Source organism: Bactrocera oleae, chromosome 4 (assembly GCF_042242935.1).
Source record: "Bactrocera oleae isolate idBacOlea1 chromosome 4, idBacOlea1, whole genome shotgun sequence".
Taxonomy (NCBI): Eukaryota; Metazoa; Arthropoda; class Insecta; order Diptera; family Tephritidae; genus Bactrocera; species Bactrocera oleae.
In genome coordinates, this window is record NC_091538.1 from 12,263,475 (window position 1) to 12,290,963 (window position 27,489).

At 33.4% G+C, this 27,489-nt stretch overlaps 1 protein-coding gene across 1 annotated transcript in view; it reads left to right on the forward strand.

The window, feature by feature from the left end:
- Positions 1–27,489, forward strand: part of LOC106614433 (alpha-2C adrenergic receptor) — a 219,257-nt gene that overhangs the window by 111,938 nt on the left and 79,830 nt on the right. The window contains exon 2 of the mRNA XM_070107917.1: positions 19,139–19,210. The gene's annotated coding sequence lies outside the window, so the exon portion shown is untranslated. The remainder of the gene's footprint in view (positions 1–19,138; positions 19,211–27,489) is intronic.

Consider the following 27,489-nt stretch of genomic DNA (forward strand, 5'->3'; position numbering starts at 1 on the left):
AAAAATATGTCAAACTCAGTCTCAAAGAAAATGCTCTGTACACAATTGAAAGCCGCTTTAAACTTATAAATCAACAATAAAAGGAAATCATAAATCATTATCAGATGTTTGTGGATTTAATGGGCGCACCCGAAACTTTAGTGAAAAAATATTTTTAGTTGTAATATTTTTTTAAGTCAGACTGCTTAATAAATATGACAAAATACAGAGAACACTGTGCGAGACACATTGTAATCATGCTCTCTAAGAGAGATCATTTTGTACTCTTCTTACAAGATTTTATATCCTTAATAGGGTATATTAAGTTTACTACGAAATTTGTAACACGTAAAAGGAAACGTCGGAGCTCCTACAAAGTATAATATAATATATGATCAACGTGACGAGCTGAGCCGATTCAGCCATGCTCGTCCGTACGTCTGTATATATGCGAATTAGTCCCACAGTTTTTGAGATATCGATCAGAAATTTTGCAAACGTACTTTTTTCAGCAAAAAGTTGTTCATTCGTCCGAATTGTCGATATCTGACTACTATAGCATATAACTGCCATATAAACTAAATCAAGTGTTTTTTGAAAAAACTTTTCATTTAACGAGTTGCCTTCAGTAGAAGCTTTTTGGTTGTCCACCATCAACACTACCCAAAAGTTTGTGGTATGCCCTGTGTTGCTATTGCTACAAGATCTGTGTTGTATCCTCTAGTGTTCATTGTTTCAAGGAACCCTTGAAGGAGCTGTATGCTCTAGGGCAGCTTAAGTGAACTGCATTCGCGACTGCTGAAAATGATTTTTCATATTATCCTATCCATTTTTAAGCATTTAACTGAACTAGATATCGTTTTTCTAAAAAAATATAATCATTTAGCTATATCGAATCATACTTGCTTGCAGTTTATCATAAGTAAGATAATTGAAAATCTAAGAAAACCTTTACTTCCACTCAGTATCGCTGCTAGCTTCTTATGTGAGTTTTATCGATGGAGAGATATAAGGCTAATTTTAAATTAATACCGACACTCCAATAAGAAAACTATGAATTTACTTTTACTAAATATGTAAAATATGATAAAATTATAAAGAGTGATGCCAAGTATAATAAACTGTAATAAATTTAATTAAAAAGTCAACATTGTACAACGGTTACTGCATGCAGGTAAAACTTGTGGTTAGTTACTAAATAAATTGTCAGCAACATTAGCCACTTCAAATATATCTTTACCACATATGCTTCTGCACACGTAAAACTATTCACCTGCAGCAGCAAAGTTTGGGATAAATTCAAAAAGAGAAATAGAATAAAAATTCCCATTACATCCATTAACTTGTTGTTATTAAAATTTCAATTGAAAGTTACACTGCACTTTTTGTTGTTGATTACTTTTTTGTTAGCCCTTTATTCTGACGTTCTGTGTAAACAAGGCTATTTTTACTGTATTACACATGTTACTTGTGTACATATGTAGGTATATGCTCAAAATGTTTTAAATTGTTTTTGTTTTTTTCTTTTTCGTTTAAAAGTTTGCCAGCGTCGACATTTCGTTTGTTTTATTTGTAGTCCAAATGCTTTGGAATGTAGTGGAACGAAAGTGTTCGTTCCTTAGCCTCAGTCTCACAAACAGTCATATATTCAGTTTCTAAAAATCACATTGTCTATATTCCATAAAGGCAGCTGCTAGAATTCGGTCAGCAATATTATAGTTCAAAACGGATGCATTTTAATTTAAATTTATATATTTTTAACTTTAACTTGGGTTGCACAGAAGCTATACTAATACCTATCACAAATACAAAATATTCCTTACAAGAACTTTGCTCGTTCAGTTTGTATGGCAGCTATATGCTAAAGTGATTCGATCTGAATAATCTCTTCGAAGATTACAACATTAATTTAGGCAATAACCCATACCAAATTTTCTGAGGATATATTGTCAAATGAAACAGTTTTCCATACAAACACTTGCTTCCGATTGTTCAGTTTGTATGACAGCTATATGCTATAGTAATTCGTTCTAAGCAATTTCTTCGGAGATTGCATCATTGTCTTAGGCAATAACTCATGCCAAATTTAACTTTTTTTAATTATCTCATAAAATGAAAAAGTTTTTCATACAAACGGTCGTTCAGTTTGTATGGCAAATGAGCAGCTCGATACCTCCAAATCTGTGGGACTAGTTCGCATATATACAGACGGAAAGACAGATAAACGTGGCTAAATGAACTTAGCTCATCATGTTGATCATTTATATATATATATATATACATCTTATAGTGTCTCCGACGTTTCTTTCTGGGTGTTACAAACTTCTGGGCAAACTTTATATACTCTGTTCCGAGTATAAAAATCTGCAGTAATAGTATGAAGGCAATACTGATGAGAGAAACAGCAAGCGAGTTGATCCCCAAATCGAGCAAACTACTAGCACACCGTTATTATAGCGCACTTTATCGTTCTTAAATAACAGTTAGACTAAAATTCGTAGCATGTGTTAAAGTTATTGAAACCTTGGAGCAGGTAGTAGTATCACTGCGAATGATCTGACCCTAAACTTCTACAAAGTGATGCTTAAATAAATTTCAAAATCAACACTTAAAGCACAAGGCGACTTAAAACTGAATTTGCATGCAGAAATTCGAAAAATTGCCGGAAAATACTTGTATTTGTTAAATTGTGAAATTAAATTTTGCGCAGTGGTAATTATGGCTAAAATTGCCACGAAATTACTCTACAAAGCCTGATTATTAATTAGATGTTAACAATGATTGGAAAATATGCCAAAAATGGCAACAATAAATGCAAATAATTATAATGGGAATTAATGATAATAGCCAGCAAATAGTGTGGCTAAAATAAAAGCAAAAATAGTGCAGACATACTTTGGAATATTTTTAGAAATCCATGCATACACATACAGCTATATATACAAGTAGCTCTGTAGCTTTGCGAAAAGTGAGTTTCAGCCAAAAAGGAAAATAGTAATGAAGTTAAATTATAAATTAAATAAGAGAGTAATATTTCGGAATTATTAATAATTTCTAGTTTTTAGTATAGATCAATAATATAATGTCTGAAAATTTTGATTATAAAGGCTGGCATCAGGGTAAGGTGATACTCTATATAACTCTTCTAGAATATTGTGTGGACCTTCAGAAGACATTTTACCACTTACGGAACGAAACTGTTGCAAACTCTACTGCTTACATTTTTGATTACATAACATTAAACATGTCGCTCAAAAGCTCGGTATGTAATTTCGAGAGTCTGTCCACAAGTTCCGAGCCCCGATGAACACTCACCTTGTTTAATACTTTCAACATCACTCGAGTACTTCATGTGATCTTGCTTGACTTCACGCATCTGGTAATCCGATTTGGGGTGTTTGACAGTATTGGCATAAGACTTGTAGGTTATGATTTTGACCTTCAGAAATCCAAAATTGATCTCCCTGCCACTCCTCTCCAGCCACGCCACATACTGCTGCGGGGTTCTTAATGAATTTCCACCCCTCTGTTGGCAAATTTGGATTGCAGGCTACAATGAACTACATCATCTGATCCGGTTGCCCGGATCCCGATTCTTGCCCTTGGCCTGGACGGAATTTCCTTCTTGTCGACCGCTACCAACCTAGCTCTGTGGTATACCTCCCTAGTTATTCTACGACTGCTTGACATATTTAATATATAAATATTAATAACTTATAATTCAATAACTCTTTATCTGCCTCGCTATTTAACAATGCTTGGCTTTTTCAAGATTGAAGTTGAAAGCTGATTGTGGGTCCATCTATTTGGAAAAGAAGTGGGAAAATGCCATATTCCCAAGTAGAACGAGTAAAATGATCATTAGAGCTGTCAAAACATTCTGAAAATACGTTATTTTGATGCAATGAGTATAGTATATTATTTGGTGAGAGGACCATTGTTGTTTTTTAAGGAAGGGCAAACATTACAGTTTAGTGATTATTAGGGACCTCTCAAAGAGGTTCAATTCATTAATTATTAGTATTTGAATTATTTGTATATTGACAATATTAAATAAATATTTGACCACCCTAATGTATACATCCATGATGTTTTTTGGCTTACAAAAGCATTAGTAAGCGGTCAAATATTGTATACCATAATTAAATGTGTGGCATTAACTTATTTTCCATGTGGTATTAAAAATATATAATATTTGCCGAAACGAACCAAAACAATAAAACCGTTAGATTGGTGTTCAAAATAATAACAGCAAATATATATTAAACAAATATCTGCGGAACAAAGCAGCAAATATTTGTTGATGCGTGTAGTATATGTAAATAAATATGAATTTATATAAGCAGGCATAAATCGCCATATCACTGTGGCAATTAATTTGGCCGCGGATGAGCTCTGGCAATATCAGTGCACTTTTTATATAATTAGGTATATCGTTTTGTGTGTGTTTACGGATTTTGTATGAAAAGAAGACTTCGTATGCAACAGCAAACAATTATTCAATTTTATGACCAACATGTAGAAGAGAATAATTTTTGTTGCAAGAATATGTATTTGTAGCCATATCATGAGTTAAAATTACATTGTGTACATATGTATGTAGGTGTCTGAGTACTTTCCGGTTCTAAATAACTTTTGGAACTAAACAAGCTAACTTCAAGAGAATATTTCTATTTTTTATATGAATTTGAGCTAGAATATATAAATAACAGTCGAATTCTATGATTCATTCAGATTTAAATTTTGTTTAACAAGAATTTTCATTGCATACTTTTAAGCGCCAACGCGTCAATGCTTATGCACTTAATTGTGCTTAACGATGCTACCTACTCTGAGTTTTTCGTAAATAATTAAAATTTTAATTTTTTCCGAAATATAATTTTCATTGCACGCTTTTAAGTGTCAACGTGTAAATGCTAATAAATTTAATTGGACGCAGTTTAGTAAAAAAAAATCCATATTGCTTGCGGTAATAAAACAAAGGAAGGAACAAAATGAGAAGAAAAAATATGCGCCTGCAGCAAAGGACAAGAGTCGACGTTAATGAAAATGACATCCTTCCCGCCAAATACACAATGGCAGTCACACACGAAAAGTGTAGAAGAACCTACTTGGCACAGCAAAAGAAAAATGTTAAAAAATTAACAGAATTACACTCGTTGCTGCGAGAGTCACGGAAAGTTTGCTAAGTAACGAGCTCGCCACTCAACAACCTTCCACCAACTGGCAGCCGACTAACCGTCTTATTTAGCATACAAGTTGATTTTAAAATTTCGCCTACGTGCACGGCAATTATTTGCTTTGCTTTCCCACGAGCGCGCAAGCCCACGTGACTGGCATTTAAGTGATGTTGCTGATATCTAGTTGTGATTATTGTTAAGCTTCTGTTGTTGTAACGGCTGTAAGTTGATTGTTGCTTTTTTAATATTTTAATTTTTTAACTTTTGTTTAGTGTTGGCGCTTTATGGCACTTAGGTTTTACTATTATTTCTGCTTTGCAGACATGATTTATTGCTCCTATGACTTTATAAAACTTACTCCGCTATGCTCGGTGACTAACTGTGCCATAGTTTAAATAACTCTTAGAGGTACAAGACATATTTGTAGTATACTTGTAGTATAAAAACATAGTATTTAGGGGCTAATAATGCAGGAATCATAAAATAATATAGCGTATATTTCGTTAGAATTTTGAGACTCTCCAAAGAGACCTTAAAGAGCTCTGTCTGCTCTGTTTCGTTTAACTCCCTGTTAACAAAGGAGCTCTCTAGAAGTAAAGGTCATTCATATATTGTACACTGCATCATTCCAAAACCATTCCATGACCTTCCTACAAGATTGTTCATATTGCTCCTAATTACTTCTTCAACTTGGATCTTTGGTTAGGTTTTTTGAGGTCGGGGACTAATCCTCGTACCAAAGTTAACGCAGGATCGCACTTGAACAGCTGTGAACGCAGATCCTTTCTGATTCCTAAACCTTCTAGGTATAAATAATCAGGCGCTTATAGATCAACGAAGCATTTTGAGCCTACCAAAAATTTATTGAAGCGGCTAAACTTAATCCCAGCCACATAGCCATGTTCGCCAAAGGTGTGCCTACCGAGTTGACACATCTCTGACAAAAGCCATACAGTTAAGAATAAAGTGCTAAGATGATTCTCATATGAGCGTATTAGCGTGCCCAGTCAGCGAACCCACCAATGCAACGATAAACGTAAATGTTCAGAGAATCCATGCCATTCCACAGCGGAATCGTAGGTTATTGTAAAGCTGATCAGCTTTCAAGGAAATACACAGCAATTTCACTTTATGTGGAGTGGGAACAGATCCAACCACCGATATCTTACTGAGTGGTTGGGCCTTGCGTGAGCGTGACGAATGTATCTCAACTAACAACACTTAAGCAATCCGCAGATTATTCTGCCCTGAGATATATCGTAAGAGGTCTAGTAAGAGTTGAAAGCTGGACTTTTTATAAACGGTACCTACATGATAAGGTTAAATTTAATACCGGATACCAGTTATAGAAGTTGATTGCAAAAAGGCGAGGTAGAATCATGTCAACGCTTTCATTTTGACTGTCCTCGCAGCTTCACACATCAAACCCGCTAGATATAAACACCGAATCTGATATGTGATATGTTAAAGGAGAAGACCATAGTTGTCTGAGTCCAAAGTCTAGCTTAACCTTACCTATCATCTTGTTAATATACAATTAATCAAGTATACTAAATATTATAAATCTTTTCCGAACGGCGGTCGGAAAATACAAGTATGTCCGAAAGTTATTATCTCTCGAGTCTTTTAAAAAAAAAATTCCATATTTTTAGAAATTGTCTAGGCTAAGCTGTCAGTCCACCACCTATCGAGTTTTACTCACATATGCGCTTACCGGCTACTTTCGTCTCAATAGTCAAACAGTAAATGTAGACTACGATAACTCGTAAGCCGCCAAACAGCTTACAATGAAAATACCAATCCTACAAATTTATATGTATATAGGATATATAAAAAGGAGAGGAATCATGTTTCATCAAGTCAACGCTAGGTCACCCACATGGATAGTGACTTACCAGAAGCTCCGCCTGGGTTGGGTGGAAGGTTTTCTGCATACACATTATAGACAGGACCTGGCACCAAGTGATTACTACCTGTTCCTGGCTTTATTTGGCTTGCGAAAAATTAGCCTCAACAGAAGCTGGTAAAAATCGAATGACCCAGTTTTTTGCCAATGAGGATGAGAGTTTTTCTGAGAGTGGCATTATGCTGTAAATGGTGCATGCTTGACTTAAATTGGATCATTCGAACTATAATAAATAAAACTTTCAATTTAATGCAAAAGTATTGAAGTTTTCTTATTATACCTTATATTTAATATACCTAGTATCTTTGTATAATATTAACTCTTGTACACTTGACTTGTTTAATATTAACTCTTGTACACATGAGCGTCAGACATATTATAGTATATTATATTAGTTCACTAGAGTAGTAGCATGACCTTAATGAGACCCTTATAAAATAATATACACATACATATATACACTTATTTAAATAAGCAAAATAAAAGTAAAACAAATGGCTAACATAAATAGCGGGTTTATTTGCTCCAGTCGTGAGTATTGCCCGAAACTCTGTACTCGCTCACGGATGACATTCATCTTAACAGCTTGGAGCATTTGTTGCTGCTTACTCTGCACGTCATTCCTTGCCACTCTCTGCTATTGTCTTTATAATCCATTTGGCGCACATTTTTCTGTCATCAGACAATATAAGTGAATATTTATTTCGTCGGCGTCGTAGCACATTTATCGCATCTCCCTCGGCAGCGTCCTACATATGCTCGTTTTATTTACTGAAATGTTGTTCGCTTTCACAGCGTTGCTCGCTTTATTGTTGTGCCGTATTGTCTTTGTTTCATCACGTCCTTCTGTTGCTCGTATTTCATTTAGCCTTTTTGGTGGATGTGTTATAAAGCTTTTTGTGAAATTGTCAGCATTTCATAGTAAATTAGTCTTATTTGCGGATGAATTAGTTGCATCAACTGCAGACACATTTGATAAATTTAGCCAGGCATCTAACGAATGAGCAGCAACCCAGCGCCGTAGGCAGCTGATGTGTAATACAAACATACTTGTAGAATTATATTATACATAAAATTATTTATGCCACTTTCACAATGCGATTACGATGGCACTTTTGTTATTGTTGTTTAGAGGTCTAAGCATTTATGGCCGAGTCCAGTTGGGTGCCTATTGTGTTTTGGTTTCACAAGTTCGGATAATTTGAAACACTACAACATTCCAAGCCTCTCTTTCTGCATATATAGATCCAAAACACCGAAGTCTTCACTCTCAGGCTTCACGCATTGTATGAGTATGTAGTATGTATTAATTCGGACATCAGGATTTAGAACTATTATGACGAGCTCGGAACGAATCGTTCTCTCAAAATCTGCAAAAGTATCTTAATCGGATGTTGTCAGATTTGGCAAAAGTCGCTAGTCTTTTGTGATTTCCAAAAGTTCTAGATATCGACCACAAGATCTCTATAGATTGACGACGCATTTTTAGCTTGCCACAAATTTGTTAAGGCAGTTATTAGGGTTAGGTTTTTTAAAAGGTCTATCCTAACAGAGATCTCAATTGGACAGTCCGACCTGAAGGTGCGTACTGTCAGCGAGCTCAAGGCCAGTATTGGCTCTATGCTATCGGAGCCGCCATATCCACTTAAAAGACAATGGTGTAATAGATTGAAGCTAGAGTTTATGGAGAGTTTGCGCGCTTAGTAACCGTTGTTCGACGATCCGCTCCAGTGCGACTGCGAAATGCTATCGCCTTCATTGTCCAGCCTTTGCAAGACCGAGCTTGAAACATATCGGCAGTTTTACCTTCGGCGTACTAGTAGACATAGCCGAAACTGACATTAGTCGTCTCAAATAATTGATGATAGACTCACAGCGTTTTGTCGATTTATGAGCGCCTTATGATCAAATATATAACTGTCTTAGGTACCACAACGGTGTTCTATGTAAGTTGTCCAAGTGATACTACTGTTAAGAGCGACACCTTAACCTAACCTAACCACATCTAAGCCGTCATAATACTGACAACTCTCGTTTCGTGGCGGCTAGTTCAATATTTTGAAAAATATTGTAGAATGTGGATAAAGCGTCTATATGTAGTCTTGTTTGTTGGGTTTACTAACTATAGGAAGCCAATTAAGTTATCATTTATTTTAGCTTTATTTATAATGATAATCATTGTCGACAATTCTAATGTGACTCATCAGGTTATGTACTAGATATTAATAGAGTAAATTCAGAAATATTATTGTCGCTTGCTTGTTTTTTACTACCCTTTTTGAATACGTATTATATTTAATGAAATAGTGTTATAAATATTAGAGCATTTTAGTAATGAACTTGTAAAAGTCGCTAGTATGTAAATGAAATTACATGTAAATAACAGATTAATGCAATTTTCCTCTTAAAACCACAGACATTACACACTCAAGCAGTCGTACGCATTTGAGTAATTAAAATATTTTAAATTCCAAAACAGATATTAGTCTCCTTTAAATATTACATAACACGATTGATTATGTTAAATGTCTTACGAAATTTTCACTATCTTGACTTGTAATTACCAGGCGTTCTGATTTATGCCCTACTTGCCACATATACGTGTACACTTGTAATAATATTTTATGCTATTAAATTTATGCATAAATCAATTTGTAGCGGCAATTGACATGTCAATAGTTTCGAAAATTTGAGTAAAATCGCAAAACATTAAGGCAAAAGACACAAGTAAACATGATAAATTTGCTGAATTAAGTAAGCTTTGTTGTTGTTGTATATAGAGTTCAAATGTATGAGAATTTATTGAATTACTTGAGTTGCGCAGAATTTCACTGACAGAGTAGACGATTGTGTTAGGTGAAATTGAAATTTATTTTAAACAAAATGTGAAATTCTGACACAAATTTATTTAAATATACTAAATATACATATATAGATACGTATAACGGTAGCTATATAACACTTAATCACTGTTGTTATTGCTGTGATTGCTTTTGAAACGTGCTTTGTGCGTATTTGTGTATTGCTGTCAAATAAGTGATAATTACACGATTTTGAAATCACTTATGAGGCACAAAACGCAGACAAGCACCAAAAGCATGCATATATACTTGTATATACATACCATATTAACAGTGATACATATATATACACCAGCAACAGCTTGTTTTCCCGTATATACATCCCCATATGGTATTATTGCCAAGTCTAAATTTCACTGTTGACTGCGCAAATATTGAGCGATAAGCAACTTGCTGTTGTCTACAAGATGAACTGCCTAAAGTGAAAGTGATTGACATGTCGAAAATTTGCCAAGCCATGCATTAAGTGAAGCGTAGAATTTTTGTGCTTTAAAGTGATTTAATTATGGCCATAATTGAACAAGTGAATGGAGTATGCAATAAGCTGGTGTGTTGGTGATGTGTTGGTGAGTCTGTGCGAAACATCAAAAGTATGAAACATCAAAAATATTGAAAATTTGCGAGCAAGATAAATAAAAAATATAAACTTTGCTTACATAACGCGCATGTAAAGGATGGTTTATAATATGGTTTTTATTGACAGTGATGCATTTTTATGTAAGCGTTCATTTTAGTGCGCAAAATTGCGCTGCATGCCAATATTCGGTTAAATCACTGGTTAATTACTACTAGCGATTTGTGTTTTAAGGCCATATCAAACCGAAACTTTGATTTGACCTAAATTTGAATATTCTAACTACGCTAGATAAAAGCTTCAATTTAATGCAAAAACACTGGATCTCTTTTTACTAGATCTACTATTGGTAGTTATAGTATATGTGAAGAGCTCTATGCATATTTCGAAATATATCAATATATTAAACGGAGCGAAATTACAATAGAAAATTTTAACTATTTTGAGTTTCAAATTCAACAAAGTTGTATATTAGCTTGCTTCATTCTTTGTTTTTTTTCTAATTATGAAGAGTAGCAAAAATAACCAATTTTTTGGCGGTACATTTATGAATCACCCTGTTTATATAATATCGTACTTGTCTACAGATGTATGTAACTGATAACATTGTTCTTTTTTTTTAAATTATTTCACAATTACTATGCTACAAAAGTAATCAAATAAAAATTTCCTTAATCATACAACGCTTGGACCACAAAGCATTTAAGAAACCGAAAATCGCTGCTCTGGCAAAAAGCTCCCCATGCACTCAGTCGAAAAGTGTCGTACCCGAAAAATGACAATAAATATATATGTATATTATATATATGTATATATATATGATTTCGCTTCCACACAAACTTTTAACATTTTGCCTTGCGCTGTTATCGCTGCTTGTACATGACACCCGAAAATACACACACACTTATTTAATATATAAATACAAAACCCCGAAATCCTACACAAATCGAATCAGTACAAATTTGATGCGATTAACACAAAATCTCTATCGACTGAGGGCGCCAGAGGGGGCATGTGGTGTGCAATCAAAAAAAGGAGCACCACAAACCAGGCATACAAATGAGAAACAGCTATAATTCCATTTGAAACGTCAATAAAAGTGAAGTGAATTGAATTTGTGGCGGCCGAAAAGGGAGAAGTATTTTTTAAATTTATTTGATGAAAGAAATTCGCTCAAAACGTTAACAAAACCAAAAAAAAAAAAGAACGATTTTATTTCATGATTTTATGTCTATGTGTGGCATAATGTCTGACGATGCAGAGCTATTTTGTTATTGTGAAGCTGATGATAAAAAAGTTGAATGGCGGTTATAAAAAAATCGCTGTCCTCGGTAAAGTTTGTTCGATTCACTGCTTTTCAACGCTTGTCGAGTCGAAGACAGTTTATATAAAATGATTTTTTTATCCACAAATTTATAACATTTTATTAAGCTCTTAAAGATATTTTTGAAACACCAGTTTCGAAAGGCACAAAGAGGTAATAAATTTCAGCATAGTTAACATCAACCTCGGACCTAGTCTACTATTTGTAAAGTACGAGTACATGGCATCATTAGCGCTTTAAATTACAACTAACTACTATAATTCGCATAACTGTGAAGGTTGAAGTAACTCAGCTCTTAGTCTTTTAACCACTCAGTAGAGCAAGCTGTTTCGAAATTATTCACCTTATCAGTGTTTTGCTATACCCAACACTATTCTTTTATCTATCTGTATATATTTATGTCGCCTTTAAGAAACTTCTGACTTCCCTACCTACCTTCAGTTGTTCCAGTACGTTTTCTCTATAATTATTGCGTATTTCGAGCAGAAAAATATTACATACTCATCAATTTTCGAGTTGTCACACATCATAATTTTATAATTCTTCATATTATATGAGAGAGAGAGAGAGAGAGAGCTTAAAAATATTGATTTTAAAAGGTAACATGAGATCACTCGAATTTCCTGTTGTAACAGGTTTTTAAAAAATCGAAAAATATATGGTATATACCTTACAAACTAATATAGGTGAGTGAACTAAACGTAGTCGAAACATTGCTTTACTAACACGTACTGTTATATAACCTAAAAATTAGAGAAACTGATTACTACTTGAGAACAGTACTATTTGAGAACATTTCTGTATTACAATTTGAAAATGGTTGAAAGTGGACTGTTCCACGCTTACTTAATATATTAGAACGTCATTTTATTTTTCACCAGATTCTTTTAACATTTACTTTACGTTATATTGCTTAAGTAATAATAAAGATATCACAACCAAATTTATCAGACATATAGCAGCTTCTATCACAAATATATTTACAATATATATCTGTATATCACAATTTATATATCATAATTTCAAGCCCATGTAAGCCGCGCGCTCTTTACACTATTTATATCGGTCCAAATATTAGATATCTTAAGAAACTAGGTAGGTGTTTTAAATAGCTTTGAGAGGGTATATTAAGTTTGTCGCGAAGTCCATAAGTTCAGAAGGAAACGTCGGAGACCGTATGTAGTACCTATAGTTATAAATGATCAGCATGACGAGCTGAGTTGATTTAGCCATGTCCACCTCTCTCTCCGTTTCTCCGCACATATGCGAACTTGTCTCTCAGTTCTTGAGATGTCACTCTGAAATTTTGCACAGGTCCTTTTCATTCCCAAAAAGCTACTCATTCGTGGGAATCGCCGCTATCTGACCACTATAGCATATAGCTGCCATGTAAACTGAACGATCTTTATATGGAAAACTTTTTTATTTGATGAGATTTCTTCACGCAATTTGACAGGGATTATTGTCCAAAGCAGCGATATAATATAGAAATTGCTTAGATCGGATCACTATAGCATATAGCTGCCATACAAACCGACCGTTCAAAATCAAGTTCTTGTAAAGAAACTTTTGTATTTCTGAAGTGTATATAGCTTTGGTGCAACTGAAATTAGCGTTTTTTCATATTTTTCTGACTTAAGTGAGATTTGATACTAAATTGGGAGAATTCGGGCCAGACCAGCGGTTAGCCTTTATATATAATATAATATATTTTGAGAATGAACATATGAGTATATATATATATATATATATATGTATAAGTAATATGTTTGGCATTTTATGTATGTACAAATATGTATATATTTGTATATTTGTTTTCTGGTTACATAAAAAGTTCTTGATCAAAAATGGCCACACCAAATTGGGTTTTCCACATGTCAGCCAACCAAAATATCCATGTTTGTGCTATATAAACATTATTTCTAAAACAGCACTTTATATGCACATGAGTATTATTGCCCATAAACCTTAGGCCAATATTGATGGAATGCACACACACTCATACATACAAAGTAGAAATAAAATAATTTGATCAACGTAAACTTGACCGCAAAGTGTAAATAACAAGGAGTATAGATATATATTAAGTACGAGTATATCATAGCGCATAATCGTATAGCTTTACACACGATGAGGCAAATAAAGCGCAAATCTCACAAAACTACATTTTGATGTCGATGGAATTTCTCCACTTTTGTGTCCCCAAAACAAGAATCCGGTGTTAATGAACTTGCACAGCTGTTGGTAAACAGCTAAAAATTGCTTGCCATGTTGCTGTGGAATGTTACTGCTATACACATGCACATTTGTGTATATTACTTTTATATATATATGCATATATATATTATAAATAGAGATGAGTTTATATATTAACATATTGCATGTTGAGCTTCGCCTGAGGCACGAATCCCACTATCAGCAATTCAATTACGAAATTCCGATTAAATAGCATGTGAAGACAAATATTTGTTAGGTACGACATACATACTCGTATTAACATACATATATACATGTATATTTTCATTAGAAAAGTGTCGATAAGCACATATTTCTATGAACACTTCATATGGGAAAATTTGCAATCAACCTTTTCAGCGTTAATTATTCTATATAATTCTATTTCCGGATAATTTTATATTTTGCATCATTAGTGTCAAACAAAATATTTCTAAGCATGTGTGAAAGCTATATTCATCATTCATAGAGGGAAAATGTATTAGTAATATTCCATAATTACATTTTAACCCCATTCCTTGCCAGCTCTACAGAAATATTCGGTATTTTTTCTAAAGTACGGAAATTGTTAGTGCAGCGCTGAGTCGATACTTCCTCAATCAATCGTATATGAGGAGTCTATCAGAATTTCGGAGAAACACTAATCAGGTTCATATATGCAGATGACGAATTTCAAACACTGATTTTAAATTTACACTATTTAAAAATAGAGCAACACCTTAAAATGGTAGTGCCCCGGCTGGGATGGCCTATAGCGCCTTCAGTGAATTTTAGTTTTTAACTTTTTCGATTTTCGTCACCAGTTAAATGATGCGTTTAATGAAAGTAGGGTCCTCAGCAATGTTGTCAAGCACCACATTTGTGACCTCTACTCGAAGTCGTTTTTGAACTAGATCTTTTAGTCTAGCAATGACATGCTTCGTACCCAAAACTTTAACAATAATGATTGAGTCGTTCCATAAGATATGTTGAGATCCTCTACTATGTATCCGATGCCAACATGATGATTTTCAAGCTTAGCTTTTTCGATGTTCATCATTAGGAGAGTTGGATGGACAACTCGCAGAAGGCAAGTTTTTAATGACTTCACGACCTCTACTGAATGATGAAATGATTCATATGAACATAAAAAGGGTTGCCCCAATCGCGGAAAAAAAATTATAAATGGACTAGTCCGAGTCAGCTTTGATAAGATTGTATTTTAAAGCTAAAATATGCTTTAACTAAATTGCGCTTTAGAAAATAAAACAAAAGCTTTAAGACATTTCCTGCAAATATCCGTTTTATCTTTCGTCATATTATTCTCTTTAGCTTTAAGTGCGTACATACAAATATGCTTATATATAATATATGTATATCACTTAACCACTAAATACATCCTTTTTGAGAAAATACATTTCAACACGCACATACGCTAACATTTTGGCAAGCAAGCAAAAGTAAGCCGCAAAATCCTTTGGCACATCTTCACTTAAGGATTTACGCATATTTTGCCATGCTTAACCCAACTTTTGCTTTTTGCACTTTTCATTTCAGCAACACATCGTCATATATACATGCATAGATATATGAATTCTCGCTCTCATCATTCCCTTTTTACACTCGTTTGGTATTTTTAATTTAAAATCAGCTTTGCTTGAGTATTCGAAAGGATTTTCTCCGATTGACTTGGCTTGACTCTGACTTTGACTTTGACGTTTGCTGGCGGCCGAGTGGCTGCGCAGAGGCATACAAACGAGCCAGCCTACTAATAGCAACAACACGTTATGCATAAATTTGTAGCAGCGGCTGTATGTGTGTGTCTGTAGGCATATTTATTGCCTCTTTTGTGGCCTACGTGCAGGCATTTGTGGTTTAGGCGCTTTTGATTACGCCTAGTTTTACAGGTTAGACGGAAGAGAAAGGAAAAAAGCGCTTGATATCAAAAATGTAGAAAGGAAATAAGAAAGAATGTCGAATGCAAACAGGAAATAATTTCAATGAGTTTTAAATTTGACTTTTATTGGATTGAATTAAGGCTGACAGCTTTTATAAGAAAAAAGTAGGTAGTAAAGGTGAGCAAGGCAGGCTTTGTCTCTGTAAAGAGACAATTTGATAGATATTGATAGATTATTGACATGTTCTTGGTCTACATAACTATAATGCAACTAGATTTTTTTGCTGCAAAGTACTGTCAAAATTATTTAGAGAATATTTTATATAATATTAGAGCAACAACGTAAGAGAACACTCTAGGTCTAGTTTATGCAAAAATTAAAAATGATTAGAGTTGCCATCCATATAAATAAATTATCTTTGTAATAAAAAAAATTAAAAAATACAAATTTTTTAGAGTTGCCACCAAAACCTAAAAATAAGCTTGTTGCCTAACTTAACTTTTTAGAGTTGCCACCAAAAGTTAAAAGTAAAAGTGTTATCTAACTTAATTTAAAATGTCTGGCCATTAAAAAATAAAAGAAATTCAAAAAATAAAAAATTTTAGCGTTGCCACCAAAACCAAAAAATGGAAGTGCTACCTAACCTAAAATTAAAAGGTCTGCCTTTAGTAAAAAACAAAAATTCAAAAATTAAATTTTTTAGAGTTGCCACAAAACCTAAAAATAAAGGTATTACTTAGACTTTCTGTGAACAGAAATGTTTGATAAATTAAGATTTGCTGTCGGTTAAATAATTCGAATATCAAATGAATGTAAGGTTGTTAAGAACTCTGTAAATTTGATTAGCATGGCAACTCTATTTTCTAATTAAAAAATCAACAAAATCCGTTTACAAAAAAACTGTGTTGTCATATCCATTTAAAACAAATAAAACAGGGCTAACTTCTAGTGCAATAAGATACCAAGAAACCATTATATACGGGGATCAGGGTAGCATACGGACCTTAAGATAACATGTTCACCTAATGCAAAATGTATTATATACTAATTATATATATACATATATGGGGGCTAAAGCAAGGTCTGAATCGATCTCATTTATGTTTGGTGCTAAAATACATTGCGGTCAAGGAAATATAGCTCCTTACCTAAAATCACGTACATATTACCATAAGCACTTCGGTCTTTATATACTCAGTCGGCAGCTTAAAAAGCTATATTTTGATTTCGATAATTTTTATAAGAAAGTTTGAAAGGATTATTTTTCAAAGTTTCATTACGATAATTTTAATAATATTTGCTTTATCTATTTTAAAATTGAGGAATCTGATGGAAATAACTAATATAAATAATTATTACATGAAAAGTCATATAATAAGATAGAAGATGCCAAAGATTACTACGAGCCAAATTTAGTTGAAAGCGGTCGAGTAGTTGCTGAGTTTGGAATCTAAGGTGGTGGTCATTTTTTCAAAGATTCATTATTTATATTAGTAAATCGGCCACGCCACTTTTCGAAATCTTTTTTTTTTACTACATTTAAGTTACTTAATTCATGACTTAGTTGTAGAATTTTATAACATGTATTTTTGGATTAACAATATTTAGTGGAATTGAGTACAAATATTGCCTACCTTTAGGGAGTTGTTCAATACTACAATTTGTGAAATACAATATATGATAGAAACAAAATTGTAATTACAATTATTTTCTAAATTTACAAAATTCGTGTTGGAATTCTAAACGTGTCATAAAAGTAATGTCTGTGTGGAAAAGCAACAGAGCTAGCATACGTATAATAGCACCTGAAGGTATGCTTCGCCACTAGTTGCAATACAAGCAATGCTGCTTTACTCAATACAAATACGTAGGCTTTTCTACTTTAACTACATTTGAAAATGGCGTGCGAAATGACTGTAAGCATTAATTTTCGTATTAAATTCCAATTTAATTACCTTAATGGAATCCTGTCATTTAAGTGCCATTCAAATAGACAAAACTTTTAAGTGAACTTAGTGATAATTCATGCAAGTTTGTGTATTAGTGTGGGTAAACAATTCGAATATTTTCTTTTTTGTTTGGTACTCTGAAAAATAGGTCTCTACGAAATTCTCTACGTATGAGCGCTTAATTGTAAAAGGAAGGTCTTTCGCTTTACTATTTTCCATTTCTTTCTTATGATGAGCTAGAAAAATTCATATCTCGCTTCCAACTATCAAAATAATATATTATATTTCGTTTCAAAGATTTTGTAGCAAATTGAATGCTCTACAAAATGGTCTCACACGTATTTAGCTTGAACCTAACCGTTTAAGATATTAACGGTTGAAGTATGATTATTTTATAATTTTTTTTTTTTTATGAATTTAAATGAATTTTTCAATGAAAAAATATGATCGTAAATTGCAAATCTCATAATTTTTTACGAAATTTACGCCGATATAGAAATAATCGTTTTAGTTTTTGACCCACCCTAATGTATACCTATTTTGAATAAGCATTTACAACGAAATTATGTGTGTAATAATGTGTGAACGGAAACTTTTCTCTGCGATGATAATACAGGTCATACAATTTGTAGAAAATTAGTCAAAAATGCTGAAAACAAAAATTAATTAATTATCATTATTAATTTGGAAGTAGGATAAGAAAGTACCTATGTGACATTTCAATAAGAAAGAGAGCTTGGCTATTTTTTCGGCAATATGTTGAAACAGCTTAAGTCAACTTAAGCGTAAGTAAGTATTTTGGTTTAATTAAATATCTTGCTACCTGTTTCACCACTACTATATAATTATAAATTTAGATCTTCGATGCCTAGGAATTTTGTAGATAAAATACAACTTTGAATCTCGTATAAGTTGTGTAGAATAACATATCATATTTCTCTTGCACTAAGCTCGACTTATGCCATTTCCACTATTGTATTGTAAATAGAAATTGAAAATGATTTTGATTCACTAATAAAGTTGTTGCAGTATCATATATTAAAAATATTATGTGAAAACAAAAACTTTTTAACATTTAAAAGTTTTCATCGTTTCATTTTCTGTGGCATGCGTCAAGAAATAAAATGAAATTTATTTGATTACTGCAGCTTTTTTACCTTTCAATTCTTTTTCCTCACTTGTAACACTATATTCTAAAACTAACGGTTTAATTACTTATTAACAAGCAATTTCGAAATCTCTTTTACTTACAGTTACATATGAATGTATGAATTACTGTCTCAAATATTGAGCTGGGCATGCATTTTGCAATTGCGAATTTGAAGGTAAGCAGAAAGTGATTGATTCCATTTACTTTATGTATTTCAACATAAACAATTGGTTAGATTGAAATTTTAAAGAAACCAAAAAATTTCTGATAGTGATATTTAAAACAAAATCAACTTGATTGAAATAAAAAATGTCAATATGAACACTCAAATTTTTTCTTTTATGTTCATTTCCGTTTTTCTTTATATTTTCCCGACAAACAACAAACTCTACGCTTGCTTACCGAAGAGCTCACTGATCATAACATGGCGAAATATTTATGACACAAATTAGAATATTCGAAATAAATATACAAGTATTAGGTGACGCTAAAGTCGTTGTTGGTAGCATGTGTCAATGCAACACTAATTACCTAAAATAAAATATTGCACCAGAGATATGACTGACACAAAGATCTGTTGTCAAAATAGCTCTCAAGACCGGTTTACTGTATGTTCATACAATTTGTTGTTCTAGATGTATTTGAATTGCAGAGTTGCATAGTATAATGCTGCATTTTCAATATCTCAAATTTAATGGCACTAAACTGTCATACGCAAAACTTCAATGACATGTGTTGCCATATATCACACCAACTTGATTGACAAGTAAAAACAAGCAAATTTTCGACTGCGTTGCAAATTTCGGCTGAAAAATGTCATAAATTACTTAATAAATGAGACGGCAGCTATTTTTGTTGATTTCACGACTACTGTCATTAAATTTGACATCACCAAAACACAAGCATAATATAAAAAAATGCTCTAATAGGAAAATATCTTAATTTAATATAGGAATTTTAAGTGATTTGAGGTTAATGCAAAAAAAAGTTCAATAATGACAGCATTTTGACATAATACTGACATATAGATAGAAGAGTTTCATATGGAAAGAAGAGTTTCTTCATCAAAAAAAGAGGGCAGGAAGTGTTTTAGAGTTATAAACTTTTTACAGTGCTAGCGGTCAAACCAACACAAAGGACAAATTTCTGTTCAACTGAGATTCATCCATTTTGCATCAACCACACGATCTAGTTGTCAATCCAGTTGTCAATCTAGTTGTCAAATTTAAACATGTGTTTAAAATGTATGGCAAGTATTGTGGCAACGTTCTGGTAACCAAGATAAATCAAATATTGGTCTTGCCAATTGATTACCAAGTTAATGCAATTTTGGTGCGTTCGACAACATTTTATACTTACAACTAGACTAGCACTTACAACAGAATTCAGTAATTAACTTAACCTATTGAACTTTCATATTTTGATATTCTGAATATTATGTATATATTTTCATAAATATATATAATAAAATTCGCCAAAATATATCAAACGCACACAATTTACAACGTTTTTTTTTTCGATTTTCCCGCTAATAGCATTTAAATCACTTGCCACTTCGCAATACGGCATGGAATAATAAAATTAGTAAAATCAACCGAAAACCAAATGTTGTAAATCAATGAAGCAATAATTGAACAGCCGCAAAACCACAGATAAATACTTTTAGGAGCATGGATTATTTTATAAAATATTATTCAAATATGGATATTTGCGAATTTGCGATTTTAGCAAATTTTTTTCGCACTCTGTGTGCTCTAATCAAATGTTAATTTTGTGAAATTCGCCGCTGAATGGTTGAATAATATTCAGCATCAAATTTGTGTGGCTCAATCGTGTAATAATTGTGAATACATGTTTCTGATACGCATGACCAGCTGTTTGTTTGCAAAATAGAACTATATAAAAATTGCATCATTACTATTCCGTTAAGTAAATAGCACCGAAAGCAGTTGATTGCATTTCAATTCTGCATTTGGTTGAATGCGAACGCCAACAGCTGTCACGCTAGTGCCTAAATATATATTTTTTATTATTTTTTTTTTGTTCAATAAAACACACCCCAAATATAAACACAAAATTACCATAAGTGAACAATGCGTTTAAATAAAAAACGAAGTGGAAAAGTGATAGCATATGTACATAAAGAAGACAATAAATGCTCACACTATTTTCGCTACGAGAGTAAAAAAGGACAGAAGAGAAGCATCAACTGATTTCAATGTGAAATTGGCACCTAAAATTTTTGCAAACTACCAATGTAGTATCTCAGCGATTATCTAGCGATTCGGTCATAAAAAAAGCCAAGAAAGGTGGGAATCATACATAACCCGATAAGGTTCGCATCGACTGTAGACCGTTCAATTAGTTCTGACAACTGCCTAAAAAGAACTTTTATTTCATTTTCCACAATTTCTGTATGATCAAAATATAGAACGTAAGTTTGAAAGGAATTTTGTAAGTTTACAACAAACTACACGAGTCTACACGATCAAGTTTTAATAACAAATATTCAGAAAAATGAGTATTTTAACTTGATAATTATTCGAAAATAGTAGAACAATCAATTTTTGTTTTATCACATTTCATTTCTTAGCTAAGCTCTAAGCTATTCTCATTTTAATGAAAACAGTTCTCATGATTGCTGGGTTAAATAGTTAAATTGTTTAATTTAAATACTTATTTAGCAATATATTTTAAATTTAATTATTAATTGAGCAATTAGTTAATTGTTTGGAAAAATTGAAGGCAAGCGAATTATATTCAAACACAAATGATATAATCATTGCAGATTTTTCCATAAACTTGTAGTTAATTAAACACTTATTAAATAATTAGTTAATTTTGTCACAATTTTGCTGGAATTCGCTAAGATTTACTCATTTTATCCACGCTATCTATCAGAGCTCTGGTATTTTAAGCTTCTGGAATAAGTTAAAGAAATTACACATTTACTTTGAACTCCCATGTAGGGGCATAGTTATACCAAAATAATACCTTATTACCTTTTATTTATATGCTCACACTAATTAACTCGCCCTATAATACTAATTTCGCTTAGTATGAGTTGATTGCATGTTCATTTATTGATACAAACGATGCTTAATTAAATTGTTGGTATAAAGAATTAGTATTGTGGTGAGATATACTCGTATGTAGATACAGTCGTGGAGAAAAAATTTATATTTAGTCATCACTTATGATTTGGAACGTATCATTTGTTTAATGAAGAGTGAATTTACTTATTTCTATCGATCCTATACTATGATGTGTTCGATTTATCATGAAACTTTCATTTGTTCAATAATATCAAAACAATAACTGTTTCTTGTTTAACATTCCGACTTGGACTATGTGAGTGTAAAATGCTTTATAAAACTTTATTTGAATCGGCGGTGATTTTATTTTTAATCAGTTCCACCCTTTTTGGGGGGGATTATTATTACTAATGGAGACTTAAGTGTCTTTTCGACAATATGTGACCCTTAAAAAACGTCCAGGAGGGCCTCCAAAAAAACCTATTAGGCATAGAGGAAGCTTTTTCTGCTTAAACTTATCTCAACTCCAAAACCCAAAAAATATTAATATTGCAATAATTTAACTGAATACCGGTAATGATCAGAGAACTTGTCTAAATGTTGATATTTGACAAAACGGCGGCTTCACAAAAAAAGTCGCTTTTTGTAAAAAATTTACCATTTAAAGTGGGCTTAAAATCGAAATTATTATCAAAAATCTGATATCCTCGACTATTACCACACAAACATATCTAAGAAGATTTTGTGAAAATTTTGCTCACCGAATCTTAAAACAGCTTTCGATAAAAGCAACAACGCAACGAAAATGAAACACAATTTACAAATGTGCTAGTATCTACGGAGACACTTGCTGGAGCTACCTCAAATTTTCGGAAAATATTTTGAAATATATTATATGTACATTCGATATATATTGCATAAAAATTTATTTTTTAATTTACAAGTGGTTATAACCCTATAAGTAACTCTTAACTCTGTCTATCTCTCCGTCTCCCTCTCTTTCGCTATCGCTCTGTCTCTCTTTCACTCTCTCGGGCTATGGCTCTGTCTATCTCATTCTCTTGTAATATAGTTAACATGCTTCATAAAAATTGATCAAAAAACGTAGCATATGCATTTTTTTTGAATATTTCATAGTTGTTTCGGCATTTCCATAGAAACCAAAAAAGTTGTATATTAGTTTTGTGACTCAGAGCTTCCATGTTAATAAAATCAGTCTACATGTTAATAAAATAATCTTAGACGATTTTTTTTAAGTAATTGTTCTTACAAATTTTTTTTTCGCGCTTCATCCTTTACATTCCATATCCAGTTCAAGTGTGCTCTTTCACATAAAACCAATCTAGTAAACAGCGAAATGTCCGGTCTGATGCTACCGAAGAGTTCTTCGTTGTCAATTCAGGATTTTCTAAGTCATCAGTAGCATTCGTCTCCCCCTTTCCCTTTAGAGTCGAGCTTCCAGCTTCCAGCTATAGCACATGCCTTCTTTTATAGGGTTAAAGTGGAAACTTGAAAGATACTCACATAGATAGCGAGTATTGATATCGGAGGCCGGTTCAAACTACTTCTAATGCTAACACTTAATAGCTGTATTCGATTCGCCCAGCGCTGGAGAGTAGAGAATAGAACAAACTATACCAGATATTCAAACAAACTTGTGTAACGTGTCTTCAGACGTTTTAGTCATCTCTTTTTGAGAGAGATAGTGAATAGAGGAATGAATCGAAGACAACTAATATATCGTAAATCGGTTTTTACAATATGATCGCTCAAAACAAACAATTTGTATATATTATATTTAGTATTGTGTCAATTTTCTTTGCCACTAGTGTAAATGGGGTAGTAGTGCTAGGCATATGTAAACAGTTAGCGGGCATATGTTTGCATTCTCACCATAATTTAATAATTATAGCATATCCTTTTGCGCATTTAAATGTTTCCCCTCTCAACCAAACGCATAGATATGCCATCAAAATCGCTCTGTCTAGCTGCGGTTATAGCACACTTCCTGCCTGTCTTAACCAATAAGCAAACCGCAATGAAAATTAATATGAAATTATAATGAATGGAAATATGAATGCGACTTAGGCAATTGTTTAAATGCCACATTATCCGCCAAAAGACCTGCAGGTCCACTTTGCCAGTGCGCACATATACATATATACAGATATGTGGACTATCCAAACTATCTACAAGTATATTTATGTGTGTGTGTAAAGTGATTAAAGCGCTCGTTGCGAATTTGTGTGTGAGTGCACTAATTGCGCCTAAAAGCACATTTCATTTTCATTTAGTTGGCGATAGGCGAATGCCGACCGCCGAGCGCCTAAAAAGTAAAGAATTTAGCTCAATTGCACGCGACCACAATGCAAAGTGAATGTAGCCCTTTCTGTGTGTTTGTTTGTATGACTATGTGTAGTTGCATTCGTGTCTGCTCACTTGCATCAAATACATTCTATTATGCCGTTATCCTACTAGTTAGTCGATGTTTTAATGCTTTTATGCAGTGCCAATTGAGCGCTTGCATAGTCTGAATTGCCACTACGAAATGCATTTGATTGCTCTCACAGACACACACATGCACAGACGCATTTCCATTGACATTGTTTAATGACATGCGTAGGTACGAAAGGATAATCTAAAATGGCCAACGCCCAAAAGTATACAAACAAGTGTGGGTATTGGGTGTTTTTGTAAAGCAATACTTTTAATGAGCTAATGCTAATCGAGTTGTCTGCACCGAATTATTTTTCGCTTGTAGCGCTCTCTTGTTCATGCTCACATAAATATGTAGTTAGGCATACTATTAATTGCGCTTTGAGTAAATCCAAATTAGTTTTGGAATCAAGTGCTGGTTTTTGATATAAATTGGCAGGGAATAGTGTGAGTGTTAGCTACACAGTTCTTTCAGCAGAAATTTATTTATCAGCTTATAGCTTATTTGTCGGCTGAGAATCTAGAAAATGTATGGTCTAAATGAATTTTGTTGGCAGCAGCTGTAATTTTCGATTTATAGATGTGAGCTATGATTTTATACTGCACGAAAAGTAGCGCCTCTGAAAATTTTAAAGCAGCCTCAGAACAAGATACAACTCTGGACTGCCGGAGTTAGCAGTGGGGTCTTAAAAATTCCAATCGAAAAGCGGTCGCTATTGGATAAACTTTCAAGCTGTTATTAAGAAGTCACAGAACACAGATGAAATGAAAAGGTGGTATTTCTGCCATGCTGGGCATTTTTTCCAAAAAACAAATATTAATGACAGCTTTCCGTTCAGTATTATTGCCTGTGAGATCGTAAGACCTGTGTTGGCTCACTGCTTCTGACGGATCGCAAAAAATAATATCGAAAACTTGGAATTTTTCATTTCGAAAAATTGCTTTGCATTTTCATGTAGAATATATTATAAAGCGAAGAAGAAAGTCTCCTTAATGTCTAACTCCAAATGATTATACACCTCAGGCTATTGACCTTTTACATTTCCAAACAAAAGGAAATTTTCTGAACTTCATGGAATCCTATCGCCGCATCCTTTCTCTTCTAGCTAAGACAATTCAGCGCTAATTGAGTACGAAGGCACAGCACTCTTACCTCCCAACTCTGTCCCGAAACCTAACCTACCACACCCACAAAGTAAAATTTTACTCCACGCGCTGAGGGCGTGCACAGATTCAATTGCCTACAGCAAAAGTCGCTTGTCACAGCTTTGATAATGCGATAATGTAAATTTCTGATATATTCGCATTAATTATGTAGGTCTCCACTCGCATTTCAATTCAGCAGTATAAATTTTAACCCTTCCAAAAATGCAACGCGCCTTATCAAATCAAATTATTATACCCTGTTCAGGAGAGGTTAAGTTTGCCACGAAGTTTCTAATACCCAGAAGGAAATTATGCTAACTATGAAGACCTCATAGAGTATAAATAAATGATCAGCGGGATGAGCTGAATGAATTTAGCCATGTTGGTTTGTCTTTCCGTTTCTTTGTACGAGAACTAGTCCTTCAGTATTTGAGATATTGATCTGAAATTTGACAGACATCATTTTCTTCCAAAGAAGCTGCTCATTTGTCGCAACCACTGATATCGGATCACTATACCATATAGCTGCCAAACAAACTGGACGATCGGAATGAGTGCTTGTATGGAGAACATTTTTGTTTTACAAGATATCTTCACGAAATTTGAAACGGATTATTGCCCAAGGCAACGGTACAATCTCCAGACCTATTGTTCAGATCGGGCCACTATAGCATATAGCTGTCATACAAACTGAACGAACAATTTGAAAATTAATATATTTTTGTACACTTTTGTGCAATAAAAACTGCATCTGTGAAGGATATTATAGCTTCGGTGCAGCCGAAATTAACGCTTTTATCTTGCTGTGAATGTTATTCAGCATTGCCACAATTAATCCGATAAGTAAATCATACAATTACACAATTTCTGCCAGCGTATACGTATCAGCTTTGCGAGAAATCACTCACGTTAAGCACTCTCCAAAATAATTGCGAACATGTTTGCCGTTATTCAATCATCTTTCCTTTTTTGCGCTCTAGTATGAGCGTGATGCGGTGCTGATTTGCGCCAAGCTCTCGCCAAAGCCACTTAATTGCGTACTTGTCGCCCGTGGAAATTACACGATGAGCCGCAATTGCAGGTGTATAACGGTGCATGCGATATGTGCAGTTGTGTGTGTTGTGTAGTAAATAATCCGATAAAGTTTTAATGAATTCGTTTGGGGCAATTAAGATTTATAAAAAGTGCATACACACACATACAAAAACACGGCTATACAAATTAATGCAAAATGAATTTGGAGGAAGTTCTCATTATTCAGCTTCATTGGTTGAATAAAATTTCACCGTTACATGATAACTCTGTAAATACAATTATGACAGCGGTTTGTGAATGAGAGCGCGAAATGCATATTTATATTATATGTATAAGTTTTTTGTATATTCAAATATATATCTACATGTGGAGGAGGAATTAATGTGCAATGCAGACAAGTTGGCAACCCTGCTACTAACGGAAGCGCGGCAAGCCTTTAATTTTTGAGCAAGAGTAGTTGTTGTGATTGCAAATGACCTAGTAGGAAAAATAATGCAGTGAAAATTTTTAAAAATAAGAAAAAATGTTAACTTTGCTTGCAGCGAAGCTATAATACCCTGCATAAATGCAAAATATTCCTTACAAGAATTTCATTTTTATTGGTTAGTTTGTACGGCAGCTATATGCTATAGTGATATGATCTAAACATTTTTTTTTCGGAGATTACACCATTGCCTTGGGCAATAAGTCATGCCGAATTTCTTGAAGATGTCTTGTCAAATTAAAGAGTTTTCCATTTGCTATAGTGGTTAGATAGCGGCGGTTCCGACAAATGACCAGCTTGACTTGGTGTGAAAAAGAC